The sequence below is a fragment of the Halichoeres trimaculatus genome, unplaced genomic scaffold (assembly GCF_033239565.1).
Source record: "Halichoeres trimaculatus isolate MK-OKI-2021-1 unplaced genomic scaffold, fHalTri1.1 fHalTri1_scaffold_16, whole genome shotgun sequence".
NCBI classification, from domain to species: domain Eukaryota; kingdom Metazoa; phylum Chordata; class Actinopteri; order Labriformes; family Labridae; genus Halichoeres; species Halichoeres trimaculatus.
The window spans coordinates 1,819,298-1,837,541 of NW_027437194.1; the positions used below are offsets into that span (position 1 = coordinate 1,819,298).

Consider the following 18,244-nt stretch of genomic DNA (forward strand, 5'->3'; position numbering starts at 1 on the left):
AAACAGGAAAAAAAAACAACAAAAAAAAACAAAAAATGAAATTAACCAACAAAACAAAACAAAACAAAACAAAACAGAAAACAAGATTTCAAAAACAAAAAGAAAACAGAAAACAAAACAAAAGAGAAAACAAAACAAAACTGAAAAATGAAATTGACAAACAAAACAAAACAAAACCGTAAACAAAATGAACAAATGAAACAAAAAACAATGAACAAACAAAAAAAGAAAACAAAAAGAAACAAACAAAAAGAAAACAGATAAAGAAAACAGAAAAACAAAACAAACAAAGCAAAAACCAAAACAAATAAAAAAGAAAAAGTAAAGAAAATAAAAACCTAAACAAATTGAGAACAAAATAAACAAAAACAAAACAGAAAACTAATAGAAAACCAAATAAACAAACCATATCAAAAAAGAAATCAGAATAAACAAACAAAAACAAATTAAAAAACAAAATAAACAATGAAAACAAAAAAAATAACACAAAAACAAAATAAACAAACATAAAAAACAATAAAAGACAACACCAACTACAAGAAAAAACAACAAAAACAAGAACAAAAACAACAAAACACGACACTTTTCTTTCAAAGAAAAAAAATAAATAATGAAATGACATGGCATTTTCTGGCCCATTGTTTTTCTACATTTCCACCAAGAGACGAAGACTGGGGCAGGTTGTGCAAATCAGGTTAGTCGTTTCGTACATAAGGAATAAAAATGTTATTCTTTACGTACCTGTTCTTACCAACTCTCTCAGAAAATGTAACACAGACTCTTTAACTAAATGCCTGACAGGTTTGGACTAATTTCACTGTTTTAGCTTAGCTTTTATGAAGGCTTTATTTTATGTGCCTTCATTAAAAAAACAAGGCGGGGCGAGCAGTAGCACAGACCCTTCGGGGAACAGGGCAGAGCGGGCCTCAGTGATGATACATATGACACTGGTCAAATCAGTCAGAGCGTAAAAGGAGGAGCAGAGTTTCAAAGCAGTTTGCAGGGAAGCAGAGAGTAGAAGGCTGAATGTACTTTTTCTATTTGCCAATTAGATGCAATCAGCTGAGCTGTCAGCTGACAGGGGCTGATGTGGGCAGAGCTCGACCTTGTGGCCTGCCTTGACGAAGACTAGAGCTAATTTTTCAGTAGTTACTACTAGTGGGCTTGGACCGTTGCATACATTACTGCTGATTCTTCAACCACAGAGCTCTGCTCACACTAAGAGGAGCAGAAGTTTTCCTGGTTGGTCACATTTTGAGGCTCAGGGTGTGTAGCCTGACTTATTACAACCCATTATTTCACAGTGCGTCTGCAGCGTGAACCACAGCGTGAACTTAAACCCCAGCAAAACACAACCCCTAAGACTCCCCCCTCACAATCTGTAGCACCTTGTTAGTGCACAGGGACCATATGAGGCCTGTTGTATTAGTTATTCTAATGCTTGTCTTGTTATCCATATAGATGAGAGGGAGAATAGTCCAACAGATGGCCAGGGAAATAGGGAGTCACAAACACAAAATCATCCTCCAGGAGTGTGAAGCTCACACTCATCTCCTGTGCACACACACCTAGAGACTCACACACACACAACAACAGCCTCTGCCACCAAACATTTCAACGCTCTCCAATTCTGTCCGGCTCTGCGATGTCTTGGCGACGCGCCAGTCGGCCGATTGTGTGCAGAAGTTGCCAGAGGAGATTTAATCTCTGCTCCTCGCTGGCAGTTTCCTGCAGGATCTCTGTTTGTCTCCACACTTGAAGGGAATTAAAGAGAATCTATAATATGCTTTTCTCAGGGCTGAATCCTCAGGATCTACAGATTGTACAGGTGTACACCCTGCTGGCTCCTTCACTACTGTACGCTTCCTAAACTCTCTCCAAACGCAGCTCCCTCTTTCATCTCTGCAGCAATCCCACAGCCAATTTCCAAGCATTTATCATCTAATAAAAGCATGTGCTAAGCTGAATGGAGCTTTATTTGTAAGTAGGACAGCACCTGGTGAGTCAATTACATATAAATTTATACAAATGACTCTCTAGTTGGATAATAACAGAAAACTGCACACGCATTGTGTTCCACATTAGAAGTGTTATTGAGCATCAAGCTTGCCGTGATGGTCTTTTATGAGTGAAAAAAAAAGAAAAGATGACATTTCAGCGCCAACATCCTGCCTATCAGTCTTTCTGAGGACTGGAGTCATAAATTGTTCATCGATCCTGTACACGGCATTGGATAAGATATGCCTTTTAGCAGGAAAGTAGATCCATTAGCATGTAACTGCACTAGCGGTGAATGAAGGAAGGTGGGGGTGAGGGTGGGGGGTGAGGGTGGGGGCTCTAAAAGGTTTTCCTATTGCGTCAGTTAGCGTGTATTTGTGAGAGCAGCCTGGCATGAGAGGAGGACACAACAGCAGCAGGAGGAAACAGCGAGGCAGGAGGCTGTCTGTAAAACCCAAACTCAAACAAAAGAAGAAATAAAGTTTTTCTCAGGAAACTACTTCCTGTGGCTCACTGTGTTTCATCAGATTTATCATGAAGATTATGCAAACTAGGCCAGTGACGTGTGTGGAAAAAAGGAAAAGAACTGCACCACACTGCCAGACCAGTAGAGGGCAGTAAAACTGAAAACGGCTAGGCTAGCATCATTACGTGTAGCTTCATAGCCTGTTAGCAAAGAGGGTTTAGTCATGGGTTATTAAAAACAAGTAAATCTCAGCTTTGAGTTTAATGTTATTGTGGACAGGATGTGAATTAAAACATGAAGATTTAAAAAAATAATACATTATGAAGATCTTTATTTTTTGTATTCTTTGATTTTTTTTTTTTTGAAAAATTTTGAAAATTTTTGACGTATCAAATGTTTTTGTAATTTTAAGGCATTTTTTTAAATGTTCAAACTTTTCCTTTTTTCAATTTTTTAAAGGTCAAACAAACTCTTGGTTTAACAATTCTTTTTAATTTCATTTTTTTTAATCGCTAAATTTCATTTATTTATTTTTTGCAATTTTTTTAAATCACAAAATTTTAAAATTTTCAACATTTTTTTTTTATATTATTTATTTTTTCAAATCATTTGAAATTCTTTAAAATCTTTAGAACTTAGAATAACTTTATGTTTTAATTTTTTAATTTTAAAATTTTTGCAAATTTTTTTAATCAAATTTTTTTTTGACAGTTTGCATCTTCTTTCTAACGGCAAACTTTTTGGTATTCTTTAATCATTTTTTTAAAATCAATATTTGAAATTCTCAAAGAACTTTAGAACTTTAGATAACTTTTATTTTGGAATTTTTGCAAATTTTTTTATCACAAAAAATTTTGAAATTTCTGCATCTTTTTTCTAACTGCATTTGTTTTTTTGATATTCTTTTTTTAAATAATTTTTTGAAATTCTTTAAAATCTTTAGAACTTTAAATATTTTTATTTTTTAATTTAATTTTGGACTTTTTGTGCAAAATGTACTAAATTTCCCACTTATTGTGACTTTTTGAAATGTATCAATTTAAAAAAAAATGCATTTATTTGTTCATTTTTACATTTCTTTGAATTTAGATAAATTAAATATATAAAAACCTGAACATCAGATGTACAATTGCATAGATTTTACAACCTTTTGGTTAAGATAAGTATTCACCAGATTTTAATTATATTTAAAGTTTTATACCCTCCTTAGTCTTTGTTGTGGAGATAAAGTAGATTTTGCAGTAGTATGATTATCCCTTTAAAGATTTTTCAATGAGCCCTTTTCATACAGCAGGTCTGCTCCACCAGGACACAGCTTGAACCTGGTATCAGTCCAGTAACACTGGGTCTTATTATCAGTGCTCCCAGTATGTGATCTTACACTGTGTTAGAGAGTTGTGTCTTAGCACTAGACGGAGCTTCACACACACTGACACACTCAGACTTGCAAACACAGCAGAGGCCCCACCATCACGAGGCGTTGGTTTTGAAGGCGTTGGTTTTGAAGGCGTTGGTTTTGAAGGCGTAATGTTGCAGGTACATAAATATAGCACCTTTTAAATGACAGAATGAAAACAGCCAAAGTTAGCTCTGGTGTTCCCAAACGACCCCATACTGTGCTGGCTTCCTAATCTGAGTACATTCACACTTACAACACTTTGGTGCTTTGGTTGTAATCCTGAGAAAGATCACACGACTATTCCTGGTGCCAGTGTTACACAGAAAAGAAATATTCCTCCCTCTGCCTGAAGAAGCCTGAAGAGGCCTGAAGAATTACAAGCAGAGAGGAACATGTAAGAGTAGTACCAGCAAGATACAGACATAAACAGGTCAGATTTTTTCAGGCCTCGTACAAACAAGAAACAAAGCTCTGCTGAGGAGTAGGACTGTTTTTTTTTAAATAAAATACAACTTCTTTAATGTAAATAATGTTTATTTGACGCTACAACAGAGACTAAAGCCCCGTCTCCACCAAGCAGCCAGCTTTGGATCAGTACAGTTTGGTACCAGTCGGCTCGGTTGAACCTGAATGAATCCGACGAAGAAGAAAAACATGCACAGTAAAAAAAAAACAGGGGTCTGCAACCTTCACTTTTAAATTTTCGATTTTGCCTCAGCTCAGCTGGATTAAAGTTGATCTGGAGCCACAAAATACATAAAAAAGCCCCAAAAATTGAAACTTCAAATAATTTGCACATCTCTAAAAAAAAAAGGTTTAGAAATTTAAAAAGATTGCAAAGATTCCAAAAAGATTTTAAAATTTCAAAAGTTTGCAAGTGAAAAAAAGTAGGAATTAAAAAGAAATGAAGAATTTGAATGATTTTGAAGTAAGAAAAATTAGCAAAATTATTTTTAAAAAATGTGAGTACTAGAAAATGTATAAATGGAACCTAACAAATTTGCAAAAGTTTTGATTTTTTTGAAGTAAAAATTAAATAAAAACAAAAATTTAAAATTGCAGACCCTTGGGCGAGAATAAAAAAATTCAAAAGGTTTGATAAATGAAAAAAAGTAAGAATTTTAAAACAATGCAAGAATTTCAAAGATTTTGAAATGACAAAAATTGCAAAAATTATTTAAAAAAATATGAGTTTAAAAAAATAAAAATAAAAAATGGAACCTGACAAATTTGCAAAAATGATATTTTTTTAAAATGTAAGAATCAAATAAAAACAAAAATTAAAAATTGCAAAAAATTGCAGGGCTAGAAATTTTTTTTTAGAAGGTTTGAAAATTGAAAAAAAGTAAAAAAATTTTCAAAGAATTTGAAATTACAAAAATTATAAAAATGTTGTCAGTTCTAAAAAAAATAAATAAAAATGAATTTGATACATATGCAAAAACAATGTGATTCTTTTTTATTGTAAAAACAATAAATAAACTGAAACTTTGAAAAAAATTGCAGACCCTTGGGGTAGAGCAAACTTTTGTTTTCAGTGACCTGATACTGCTAGCATCATTACAGACAGCGCCTTGTAGAGTGACAATCAGGACTTCAGGGTCATTAAAGGTCATTTCTGATAAAGAGTTGTTTGATTCGACCGCTGCCTCTAACCTCTGTTAATCTGTGAGGCCAATTAATCAAGCTGGTTAATGACTTTTTTAATAGCATTTTATGCTTGTGCTCACCAGGCCAATATCAACAGTAAACAGGTAACATCTGCAGACACTGCAGGTAGAGATACTTCTATTCAGAGAAGCATTAGGCTGCCGATAGCACTACACTACTATCGTCGGCTACTGACGTATGGTACATTGTTAGCTTGTTTTCAAGTTTCAAACCGTAGCGCTACGTAGCTGTACTGATAAATCCCTTAACTCGTGGTGTATCTGGTAAAAAGTTGACTTGAGCGAAGAAAATTTGTTCCAAAACAAACACACGCCTGGTTAAAAGTCACATCTTAACGATAGTTTTAGAGCGTCTTTAATCTTCTGTCTTTTGTTGTTTTTTTGTTGTTTTATTTCCTTTTACCTGGTGGTGTTTTTCATCCTCGTATGTTTATTTTCTTCTAATCATTTTGTGATTAACAACATCTGAGTTTCCACGACATCTGAGGAAAAACTCCCTGTAATCGTTCCCTCTCGTCTGACGATCACTTCATGTTCCAGTGTCTATTTCTGTCCCCATCGCTTTGACTGTCAAAGCGCTTTGTTCCCCGCCGTGCTTTACGGCGCACACTGAGATGTAAAGAAAGAAACATGTGCTGCTGTTAATGCGGTCGACTGGAGTGCAGATACCCCGGCTTCACGCGTAATGTAATCTCATTATCAGCTTACCGCCGTCTCTTCACGGCTTGCGTCTTCGTGTCCTTTCATAACGGTGTGTCACTCCGACAGACGTACACCAGGAGGAAATTACGCGGAAAAGCTACTCTTCCCCTCGCTTGATCAATCATCTTTAAGTTGGATCAAGCTCCGTGTGTTATTAATGTCTCAGATAATCAACCTGTAATGCATGTAGGCTACATAATGAATGAACAGAAGTCACGGGCTTTGAGTAATGAAGTGAGGATGCACTTCACACTCGGAGGAAATGGCTGGGCACCAAGTACAGCGGTTTGATTCATGTGCTTGGCCTGCTCCAAACCCACTGGGGCCGACTTCAGAGGACCATTAGTTTTGTTGTCATTGCTAACTGCATCACACAGGAGACTTTGCAACATAGAGAGAATATTGCTTTTCCAATCCGCCTTCTTTTAGATATATGAACGCGAGATGTGCGATGAGCTCATTGATTTTCACTTAAACCTTTAAAATAATCCAGAAAACCTGGAAAATGAGAAACCGACAGTGTCGTGTTTTTCTCTCCTTCTCCTCCTCTCCATCAGCGGCTCATTTCGCCCACTCACTCTCATCACTTGTCAAAACATTTTGCTGACTGCGGCGATCCAAGTCACAGCTATTGTCAGGGGAAATAGTTAATAACATCAAGAGTGAGAATTCCTGACACCTTCTCCTTATTGGTGCTGCACCTATTGAAAATCAATGTCTATAATAATGAAAGTCTATCGCGGCTCCATCTGCAGAGAGCAGAACAAATCAGCTGCCCCGGTGTCAAACATATCAGGGATCCTTCCTGACACCCGGACAGATTTGACCACTCAACTCTGTTTACTGAAGCTCGGAGAGAGAAATAAAAGCCGCTTTCCTTCCTCCGCTGTAGAAACAGGAAGAAGAAAAGCCTCTTTGAAAGTTTGAGTGGAGCCAAAAGGTGAGATAAAAAACACAGGGAAAACATTATTTCTAAAAGGAATGTTTGAGAGCTCAACTTCCCTGTCACGTACAAGCAGCAGGTTTCACAGCCGCTTGAACAGAAAAATCTTTGTTGCAAATATCAGGACGTAAAACCGGAGTAACATCACTATCCGAGTGAAAATTAGAGATGGCAGTACTCCCTGACTGGCCCATAATAGGGTTTTTATGTGCGGCGGTATAAAAAGAAACGTAGTGATCTGTGAAAAAGGGAAAAAGGGAAGAAAAATTACAAAGCGCCTCCGAGGGCCTGTCTCGTTATTATTAGTTTTAGATGAAAAACACAAACGCTACCCAAGAGGCAGCGGCGTGCAGCAGGCAGGCGCTCGCTGACATTTTGAAGGGGCGGCAGATTGAGAGCAGGGAGAAGAGGAATGGTAAACTACCTCATTGAATACAAGAAGTTGGCAAAGCAAAGGTTGGCAACATTTTCCTCCAACATCCCCGAGTCACGCAAGAGTCTGACCTGCTGAGAGTGACTTTTCCCCGAGTCAGCGCTAACATTTCACAACCCACAGTGTTTACGGGGTCACGGCTGGTCCGTCTCTTCAGGGAGTTTTACTTTCACAGGTGAGAGATGTTTTAGAGGTGACGCTCATGAAAGAGCAGCACCGATCAGACTGAGGAGGGTTCACCGTCCATATCGGCACAAATTCACTCCCTACGAGCAAATTACAGCAGCAGCGACCCAGAATGAAAAAATGAGGCTGCAGAATCTTTATTTTGATGATTAAGGACACTGACACTAAATAAAATCCTGACCAAATTCTATCAAAAGTTCCGGGTACCAATTCACATAAAATCAAAAGGTGCCATTTTTAGGTACCTAAATGCATCCTTGTTGCTGTGAGGGAGTGGAAGAGTAGGTTATTTTCCTACTGGGCATGAACACAGTATTGCAAGGTTATATATTGATGAATAAAGATGTTAAATTTGGAAAAAATATATCTTTTTAATTCAACAAAATTGATACTTTTACCACATAATACAAAAAAGTACAGAATACTGGTACCGTTGAGTACCAGTACCAAGATTCTGATACCAGGAATTGGTACTGTATCATTTCAAATGTGAAAGGGACCCATCCTTAGATATGTGGCGAGAAGCTAACAAACAACAAAAAATGATATTATAAAGATATGTTGTCAAATCTTGCATACTATAAAAAAATTGATTTTTTAAAAATTTCTATTAATTTTGTAAAAATTAATAGAAATATTTTTTTAAAATATGTTTTGCAAATTTAAACATTTTTGAAACTTCTTCTTCTTCTTCTTTTTGAGTTTTATTTTTAGAAAAATAAGCAAATTTTATATTTCCCCAAATTGTTGGAAATTTTTGCAAATTCATTCACTGTGAAATTTGAATTTTTGCAAGTTTTTAAAATTTCTATTAATTTTTTCTAATTAATCTCAATACTTTTAAAATTTTTGTAAATTTAAATTTTTTTTTAAATTTCTTCTTTTTTTTTATTATTCATTTAAAAAACAATTAGCAAATTTTATATTTCTCCCAATTTTTTGAAATTTTTGCAAATTCGTCCAATGTCAAAATTTGAATTTTGAATTTTTGCAATTTTTTTAAAATTTCAATTATTTCTTTCTAATTATTTACAATATTTTTATAATTTTTGCAAATTTGAAAATCTTTGAAACTTCTTCTTCTTTGTTTTATTTTTATTTTTATTTCTTAAGAAAATTTAGCAAATTTTATTTTTTCCCTAATTTGGGGAAATTTTAGCAAATTCATATAATGTCAAAATTTGGGGAATTTTTTGCAAAATTTCAAAAAATCATATTTTTGAAAATAGGTATTTTTTTATTGAAGTCTTTATCTTTACTGTGAACATTTTATGGCTCTGGAATGACTTTAGTCCAGGTGAGCCAAGGCAAAACGGTATCTATGAAAGTAAAGTTGCAGACTCTTTACCTAGTACATATAAACATGCTTTTTCACTATGCATTTAGTATCAAGTTATTCTGGGGAACCTGACAGAGCCAGTGTGTAACATGCGACTGTGTGATTGGCTGAGCAGTGATAGAGGCGTGTCTTCCTCAGTCTTGAGGAGCTAGTGGTGAATGCTGAGTGAACCTGTGTTTGAGAGAGCCACTGTGTTTATTTCTGCCTCTGTGTATCCATTGGTGTGTATTCAAAAACAATAACACCAAAAGATTGAAATACAGGTGAAGGACAAAACAAACAAACTGAAAATTGACTGCAAGAGTCGCCAAACTTCAAGTCCCTCAGGTGAGACAATGGAAAATACACCTGAACCAAGTCTGTTCCAGTGATTTAACTGACAATGCTCACGTGACGCCTCAAGAATCCAAATCTGGTGAATCTCAGAAGCTTCTGGAGATTTCAGGGTTAAAAAGTGACATCATCTGCATACAGGCTATACTGGATTGATTATCAAAGACTATGTTCCTCTTGTATTTACACGCAGAATCCATCAGTGGAGACAAGTTCAAACCTGAGTCGAATAAAGACCTAAAGATGACTGACTGAACCGCCGTATCTGATGCTAAAGGAGCTGAAACAGCCTGATCTGTGACGAAGAGCACACCCATTTAAAAAAACATCAAATATTCCCAAAGTTTACCGAGAGCATTCAAAAGTTTACGGCTGAAAAGTCTGCAGCCCTGAAAACTGCACGGCATAAAGAGACGGCGGCGGCTCCTGATTTCTCGCCTGAAGACATACTTTGCCAAAGTCTGTGGAGAAAGGCTGTTGCATCAGTCTCCGCTCCGCCTGGAACACTGAAGACAGGAGTTACAGGTGGGTGAGAACAGCCGGGGGGAGAAGAAGAAGAGGAGACAGAAGAAAGGAAAATGTTGTATGGCATAGTAAATCGCTCCAGTTTCACAAACAAACCTCGGATTTTTCAAAGTAGGGGAAATTGTCATGGTGGTGCTCAGTCTGTGATGAGTGTTTCTGCTGTATGCACTGTATGTGGTCAAACGTTACATCACAGCATCGATTGGCATCGATTTGGATCATTGCATAACATCTATTTCTGCACAGATTCTACTTCCTGTAACATGTATATCTGCAAAAACAAATGCACACTCACTCAACCTACTTTCAAAGGAGTCATTTTTCCTGAGCTCACCTGGATTAAAGTCATTCTGAAGCCACAAAATATACTTTATCTTCACAATAGAGACAATAAGAAATTCAAATTCTGTACATAGTTAAAACCTAGTGATAGTTGTACAAATAATTTTTTAAAACTTTTTTTAATGAAAATTTCAATTCAAAAATCTGATATCTTAGTATTTCATATTTAATTTAGTTTTTGAATTTGCAGACATGTCAAAATTTGAAATAAAAAAATGCATAAATTTAAAGTAATTGAAATCTCAAAAAGTTTTAAAAGGTTATTAAATTTTTTTTTAAGTTTTCAAATGATTTTAAAAAAAGTAAGAATTCTAAAAAATTAAAAAAAGAATTTACAGAATTTTGAAAAAAAAGACATTTAAAATGCATAAATTTACATAAACTTAAAGAAGTTGAAATTTGAAAAAAGTTTTTAAAAGTTATTGAAATCTTAAAAAGGTTTTAAAAGATTAAAACAAATGTAAGAATTAAAAGAAGACATTCTAAAAATTTTAAAATGAAAAAAAAAATCTTTTTTTTGAGTTTTAGAAAAAAATGAATCATCAAAAAATGCAAAAATTTACATAAATTTAAAGTAGCTGAAATTTTTTTAAAAATTTTTCAAAGTTATTGAAATCTCAAAAAGTTTTCAAAAGATTAAAACATTTGTAAAAACAAACAAAAAAAAAATAAAAATTTTAAAATAAAAAAAATTGAATTTAATTTTTTTGAGAATTAAAAAAATGAATTTTACAAAATTTGCAGAACAATTTGACTTTTTAAAAAAAATCTAAAAAATATTATGAATTAATTTTCCTTTTTTTAAAAAAAAAATCTTGCAACACAAAAAAGTTGCAAAAATGTCACAATTTATTTTTTAAAAAGGTGCAAAAATAAAATAAAAAAACTGTAATTGCAAAATATGGAAGAATTTAAAATTATCTTGAAATTTGAAAAATTTGAACAAAAAAAGAAATGTTATTAATTTTTTAAAATTGGAAAAATTTTAAAAGAACACTTGTTTTTGCTAACACATAATGATAATGTTACTCAACTCAACATGTTTTGTTTGCTAATGTTTTGCGGTATATCTAGCATGTATATTACGCTAGCAGTTAAAAGAATCCATACACACAATTAAAATCTGTATTTTCTTCCAGATTAGTCTTTTTGTAGATGTAGTTATCTTCCCAGGGCTGTAAAACTTGAGGTTAGCCACAGGTGCATGGAAAGTTGGTGTTGTAGAAGTATTTGTAATTAGTTACTTCCACCGTCCGTCCTGGTTTGTTCTTTGTATTAGTTTTGAGCTGCAGCTTCCTAAAGCAAATCAGCGTTACACAATCATTAGGATTCATAGATGTGTTAAATTTATGTAAGTGATTACCTAACAAATACCCATTGTGTGTTGAAAGCTGCACTCAGTCATCTCAGATCCCAGATAGGAGGCAGCAGAGACAGACCGGCCCTCATCCTGAGTATTTATTGTTCCTTCACATATCAGAGGAACATGAAAGGTGAGGACACGCCGCCTCAGTCCTCCTTTAATTCACATCTGCAGGACTGACAGCGAGGTGCTCAGCAGTCCTCCTGCTCATGTTCTCACGTCAATCATGTCACGATGTGTTAAAGCAAACAGGGTGGGTGGTGCTAAATGCTGACCGTTAGTCATCTCCACGGGGGGAGCGGGCCAGCCCACTTTTCTTTAGGACACCAGCGGACATGTACTTCACCCATAGCACAGGAGTGTGTGTGAATAAATCAAATGTGGATGATACACTTGCTTTCTAACACCTACCTTCCCACAACTGTTAAACATAAAAAATGCAGAGCGGAAGAGGAACAAATTGTAAAAAGACACAGATGTAATGTGGAGGGTAAATATGCAAAGTTATGCTAATGCTTTTTAGGATCTGACAAATTGAATCATAGGGAAATGAATTAGAGTTAGGAAAGTAAAACACACATCAAAACTGCACTGAAGTACAATTCAAGAGCTTTGCATTGGAAGAAAACGCAGACAGGTTTGTAAGATTTAAAAATACACAAACACATAAAGATTATTCAGATTTCAAGTCGAGAGTGAGGCCAGTGTGAAGCAAGTCTTTTCACACTCCTCACACCAGTACGAGCCAGTACGAGCTCACAACCGCTCCAAACAATTTCCAGGCAGATGATTTATGTCAGAGCGCAGAGACTCGCTGCATCTCTCATCCAGCCAATAATCAGAACCACGGACGGCAGCCGCAGTGACATATTTATCTTCACTAATCCAACGTCTGCCTCAGAGCGCCTCAGCTTGACTTCTTCAAGCCACACAAGTTCAAAAAGACGCAGGACAACACGTCACAGAAGAAGAAGAGGAGGGGAGATTAGGGTTCTTTGTAAACTGCCTCGTTATGAGTCAAAAAAAAGGGAAGTTGTCGAGAGAGTCCTCTGTTGTTTTGTTGGCTTTTACTCATTCATAACTTTGATAAGCATGTTAAACTCACTGGGCCCTCCCTGACATCAGCACCTTCAGTCCATGCCTTTTCCTTTCTGTTGGTGTCCTTATAGAAAAGATGTGTTGTGTTGTATAGAATTAAGAAGTTTTTCACCTGCAAGATTAACTATTCTTTGTTGTCTATGCTGTAATGTTTATCTTATTTAACTTTACTCTCTACTTTAAGAACTATGAATAACTGGAATTGTATAGATATTAAATCTCAGTTTATGGTACTACTATAAAAACTGTTTTATACAAAATGTGCGTCAGCTAGTCTGGTATTTTAAAGCAGTACTTTTAAGACAAAATTTATAAGATAAACCTTACTACAAAAGGGGCATATAAAGCAGTAATGGAAATAACATATTTACTGAAAATGCTGTGCGCAACCTTCTGTATGACTCAGTTAATCTCCATATCACAAAGAACAAGAGTCATCTTATTGTTAGCCACCGTACTGACTGTCTCAGACTGGCTGTTTGTAGCTATGAGCCAGACTATAACACAGGTTTAAGTTCCATCTTTTCATAATGTAAAAGGAAAAAGTTATAACATCTCAAGAGTTTCAGCAGGTAAGCAAAACAGCTTACACTGTCTGACACTTAAATAGGAGGGACTTGAGTATAATTCATACATCTAAGCTCGTTAAAACTGGAAATACATAATACGTGTTCCATTTTTCCTCAAGCTTTCGACAGGCCGATCTTGCAATCACACCAGTTGGGTTTAGAAATCTTGGATTTAAAAAGGTTGGTGACATAGACTGTATAAAACATGGACGTAGTCTCGCTGACGTCACTCGTCTGTTTTTGAAACGGAAAATGAAACAGATCGGCTATAGCGGCCATATTGGTAGGGGCAAGGGATTCATATACAGCTATAGGGCAACTATTGGTCACGTGACCCTGAGCTGTGCCTCTTATTGGGGGAGCTTGCAATTTTTAAGGGGACATATCATGCTGATGCCTGATTTAATACTTAGATATAATATAATAAATTTGAAAACAAGACCTTTCACCCCCTGAATTTTCAAAAAATGAGATATTGTATTTTTTCTGATATCCCAGAACGAGATTTGATGCCTCTGAAAATAGGTCATTGACATTTGGCTTCGAGATTTCGACCTTCGTGACGACACGAGGATCCTTTCTTTTTATTGGAGTAATCTGATAAAGCAGCTCCTCCTCTGTGATGTCAGTTAGTCACACAACCGTCACCGAGGGATACGCCCACCAAGAGCCGAGTATAAACGTATAAACTATACATGTTACAGTACCGCTTTGACTCACCACACTGAAGCGTCCTGAGATGATCTGTGTCCAGGTGGATTTTCTTCCTCCTGAGCTGCAGAACCGTCCAGGTCTGACTCGGGGTCCAATACAAAAGGACGTATCCTACACTCTGCCATTTTATTAGTGCTATCAATGCCTCACGGTGAAGTTTTGGCAAACAGCAAACTCGCTCAGTCTGCTCCATCCAATGTGGTGATTTTGTAAACACTGCCATGCTGCAAAAACCGCCCCCTTGCTCTACCCCTCCGCCCCTCTGATAGAACTGACCAATCAGAGCACAAAGGGCTGTGACGTTGCGAGGTTACTGGAGGTCATTCTCCAAACGGAGCGTTTCAACGAGATCTTCAGAATGGCCTAAAATGAGGATATTGAGAACGCTATTGTGGGGCAATGAAGGAACTAAATGACTTGTACTGAGGGCAGAAATGCTTTACAGGCATCCTAGTCTGGCATAGTGAAAAGGAGAAACAAGCAGGATATGTCCACTTTAATATCCTCTGAACGGCCGAGTTAGAAAAAAATTCACCCCCGTACAGTGGGTGCCGGTAGTAAAATTAGCGACTCAGACGGGGGACGTTTTTTGAACCAGGCTGTAAATAGGTTAATTTCTGCTTTGAAAACAGCTTTTCTGTCTTGGTGTGTTTGTGACTTCCTGTACTTTCAGAGCCAGCCTCAAGTGGACACTGGAGAAACAGCAGATTTTAGCACTTCAGCATTGTCTCATATTCTTAGGCCAGAGGTTGCGGCAGTGCATGCTGTGTGAATGCAGTGACTGACTACAGTGGTTTTTAATTGTGGTGTAGTGCATAGCGTAGGGCACGCGGTGCTAGATAATGCTTTGTGAATAGATCTGTAGTGCTGTTATAAACTGATGTCAGTTTGTTGTAAGTCTCCTTGCTCATTATAAATGTTTTTTTTTTATTATAAAAAAAAAAAAGTATGAAACCAAACTGATGAATGTGTAGACTTTGCTCCAGCAGCCAACATGTACACATGAACAGAGTTCAAAGGGATGCAACAGACACTTGATCAGAAAGCTAACTGACGCTTTAGACTACAAATCTAGAAATTGTTTCCTGTATGTACACAGTCCTCTCCACAAATGTGCATATTAACACATCTCAACTGCTCCAGGCTTTAATGTGCACGAAACTCTCAATCCAATTAGAGGCGTCATCCCCGGCAATCAAAGTAACAGGGAGAAAGTGTGAAGCCGAGCAGACCGCACCACTGTTTCATTCCTTATTCCCACTTACACCTCGCCAACCCACACAGCAGCTTTGTTTGCTGAAGAGATCAAAATTAATTTCAAACTAATTGCTGCATATTCCTGTGGAACATAAACAGCAGTCAGGGGACGACCGCCGTGCCCACGGAGGGAGCGTGCTAAACCAGCGAGGTGTGATGGAGACGGATCAACGGAGACAAGCAAGAGGCGATAAGAAGAGGAAGAAAAAAACGCCATAGAGGAGGTTTCATACATCGTACCCCGAGGGAAACTCTTCACAAACACGACGGGGACGGCGAGGCACAAATGAGTGACATGTGTGTGAAGTAGATCACAGATCCCGACGCACGTGGATCACACCTGCATTTCGCTACACAATGAACTTCTGCCTCAAAGCAGAATTGTTGAAACTAAAAGGAGAACTGTTACCTTTAAATCAAATCCAACAGATGTGTCATCTTCCACTAAGGCTGTCTCACTCATGCGTATCTCTTTGTCTTTTAATTTGTAAAGGTCTGTTTTCTCCTTCCACAGCTGTCACGCAGAGATGTTTTGCTATCATGTTTGGAAATGCTGTTTCTTTTCAGGTCCCAAATGATGTTTTTTCCCTCCTTCTTTCACTCATGGCTGATTTTTCTAATTTATTTAGGATTTGGATTTTCTGCAAAAAACAAGAAAGAAAAGAAAAAAAAGTGGAAATCTTTTCCCTCCTTTGGGAACCCCGTAACTCAGAGTAGAGTTATACATTTGATGCTTCAGCTCATAAATCCGTCGCTTTTATTGCTTCTGAAGGCCTCAACTTCCTCCTCCGCTTCCCAGAGTTTCTCCCGTTCAGTTTGGCTTCTGTCTGAGATCCACTTCTTTTGCTGTGAGTTTATTTTTCTGAAGATGTTCAGAGGAATTTTTCCTTCACTGTTACAGAATTCTGAGGATGATGAGGCTCCCGCTCAGAGAGGAGCAGCTACTTTATTTAAGGGTGTTTTTCTTCTGGTTACGTTCCTGCAAGCTGCCACAGGAATGTGTTTTTCTCCTCAGAATCCTTCTTAGACAATGCTCTATAGGTTAGCTGTATGCTAACTGTATGCTACGGTCCAAGCACTCAAACTGGTTTTGTTTTGTTTACATGTAAAATCAGCTGTTAACAGCCTGTAGCATCTCAATGCTAACTGGTGCAAGGCCGGATGTTTCCCAAGAGCTGAGGAGGAGGAGGTGAAGACGACGTGCTGGTTCTCAGGTGTGAGCTAAGAAGTGACAACATGGACCTGTCCTTCCATCCATCATTATTGGGAACGTAAGATCTATCTCCAATAAGATGGACGAGCTAGCAGAGTCACAGACATGGCTAACGAAGCTAACACCTGAAGAGGGCAAGCTATCATCATCTATTTTCTTATGGACCTTTTTGCACTTTTTATAATCTGACCAGCATTTCCCCTTGGAGATAAATAAAGTATTGTTTATTCTATTGTATTCTATTCTGTCGTAAAAAATTAGGCGATCTGAAAGTTAGCTAGAAGATGCTCCTCTCAGAAGTTGGTGGTGACTTCCTGCTTTTTTTGTTTTAAAAATACTAAATAGTAAAAAGAAAAATAATATTTAAAATATGCCTTGGGCTAATTAAGTCCATTAAACTTAGCCTAGTTTAAAAAAAATTGAAACCCTCATGATCCCAAACCCGTCGGCGGGATCAAAAATCTTCATATTTTTAAATGACTTGCATTTACAAGCATTTTTCCAATCCAAAATCTGAAAACTGGCAGATTCGTCAGATTGTACCAGGGTACCTGAATGCATCACATACGAAGCTGGAGACATGTCCTAACATGCTGCAGGAGACTGGAGAAATTCATCAACATTGCTTTGAATTTCACGTCTTCTTAGAATTTTTTGCAGAAAATGCAAAAACGCTCGCTAAATTCTTTCTCCCTCAAAATATATATAGATAAATTTTGTGCTTCTTATGGCTTTTGGTAAGCCCTGAATGGTACAACTTGTGTCCATACAAAACAGAATGCTAAAATCAGAGGCTACCCTGAACGCAACGCTCTGAAGACGTTAATATCAGACACCTGCAGGACTACCACGTGTGTTTCCCCTTTTAATGGAATTTTTTTTATTTTTCTACAAACTGGATTATGACTTTAACTGACCTGAACCATCTTCGGCAAGGGATCAATCCACCCACCTTCTTCTCAGAGCTTTTGGGGCGCTGTCGTCCTCTCTCCATGGATTTTTATCCGTCCGGTTAAAGCCCAGAAACTGCGGAGCAGCTTTTCCTCGGTAAGTAAACTACTTTGCGTATTATTTTGGGATGTTTTGGTCAAACTAAACGCTTCTTAAAAAGATCACAGAGTTTAAATGTGGCTGTTGTTTCCACACTGCTGACACACAGGCTGCGAAGTTGTCAGTCCTAAGCTAACAGAGTGCATAGTGTTTGTATACGCACTTTGAGCCGTTTGTCCCTTTAGAGTTACCGTAGGGTGCTGTAAAGTAGATGTGATTGCTGTAATGTGTCTGGTTGTGCACAGGTGTTCTGTGATAAAGCGAAGTGTGGCTGTTAATCTACATCACTGTACCATATAGGCCTGTCACGATAACAAATTTTGCTAGACGATAATTTTCCAAAATATTATTGCCGATAAACGATATTATTGTCAATATTATTTTGATTTTTTTTTCAATTTTTTCATTGATGTAATTATGATAAATGGGATAATAAAGTGAGTACACCATATCAAAAGTAAGAAACTTTAATTTCTTAAGAGTATTAACTGTAATTAAAAGGTCAGGATCTTTTAAATGAAATAAATTAAAAAAAAATATAATAAATTTAACAAACAAGAAAGAGAAAAAAAACACAATAAAAATGAAATGGACTCTCTTTTAGAAAAAAATACATGTCAATGAAAATAATTAATACTAATCAA

General features: G+C 36.7%; 1 long non-coding RNA gene across 1 annotated transcript; it reads right to left on the reverse strand.

The window, feature by feature from the left end:
* Positions 1 to 3,945: 3,945 nt before the first annotated feature.
* Positions 3,946 to 17,754, reverse strand: LOC141805184 (uncharacterized). The gene is made up of 3 exons (XR_012599696.1): positions 17,503 to 17,754; positions 4,117 to 4,229; positions 3,946 to 4,017 (listed from the first exon to the last, which is right to left on the reverse strand). It is a non-coding gene; the product is annotated as an uncharacterized LOC141805184 (long non-coding RNA).
* Between the last annotated feature and the right edge of the window lie 490 nt (positions 17,755 to 18,244).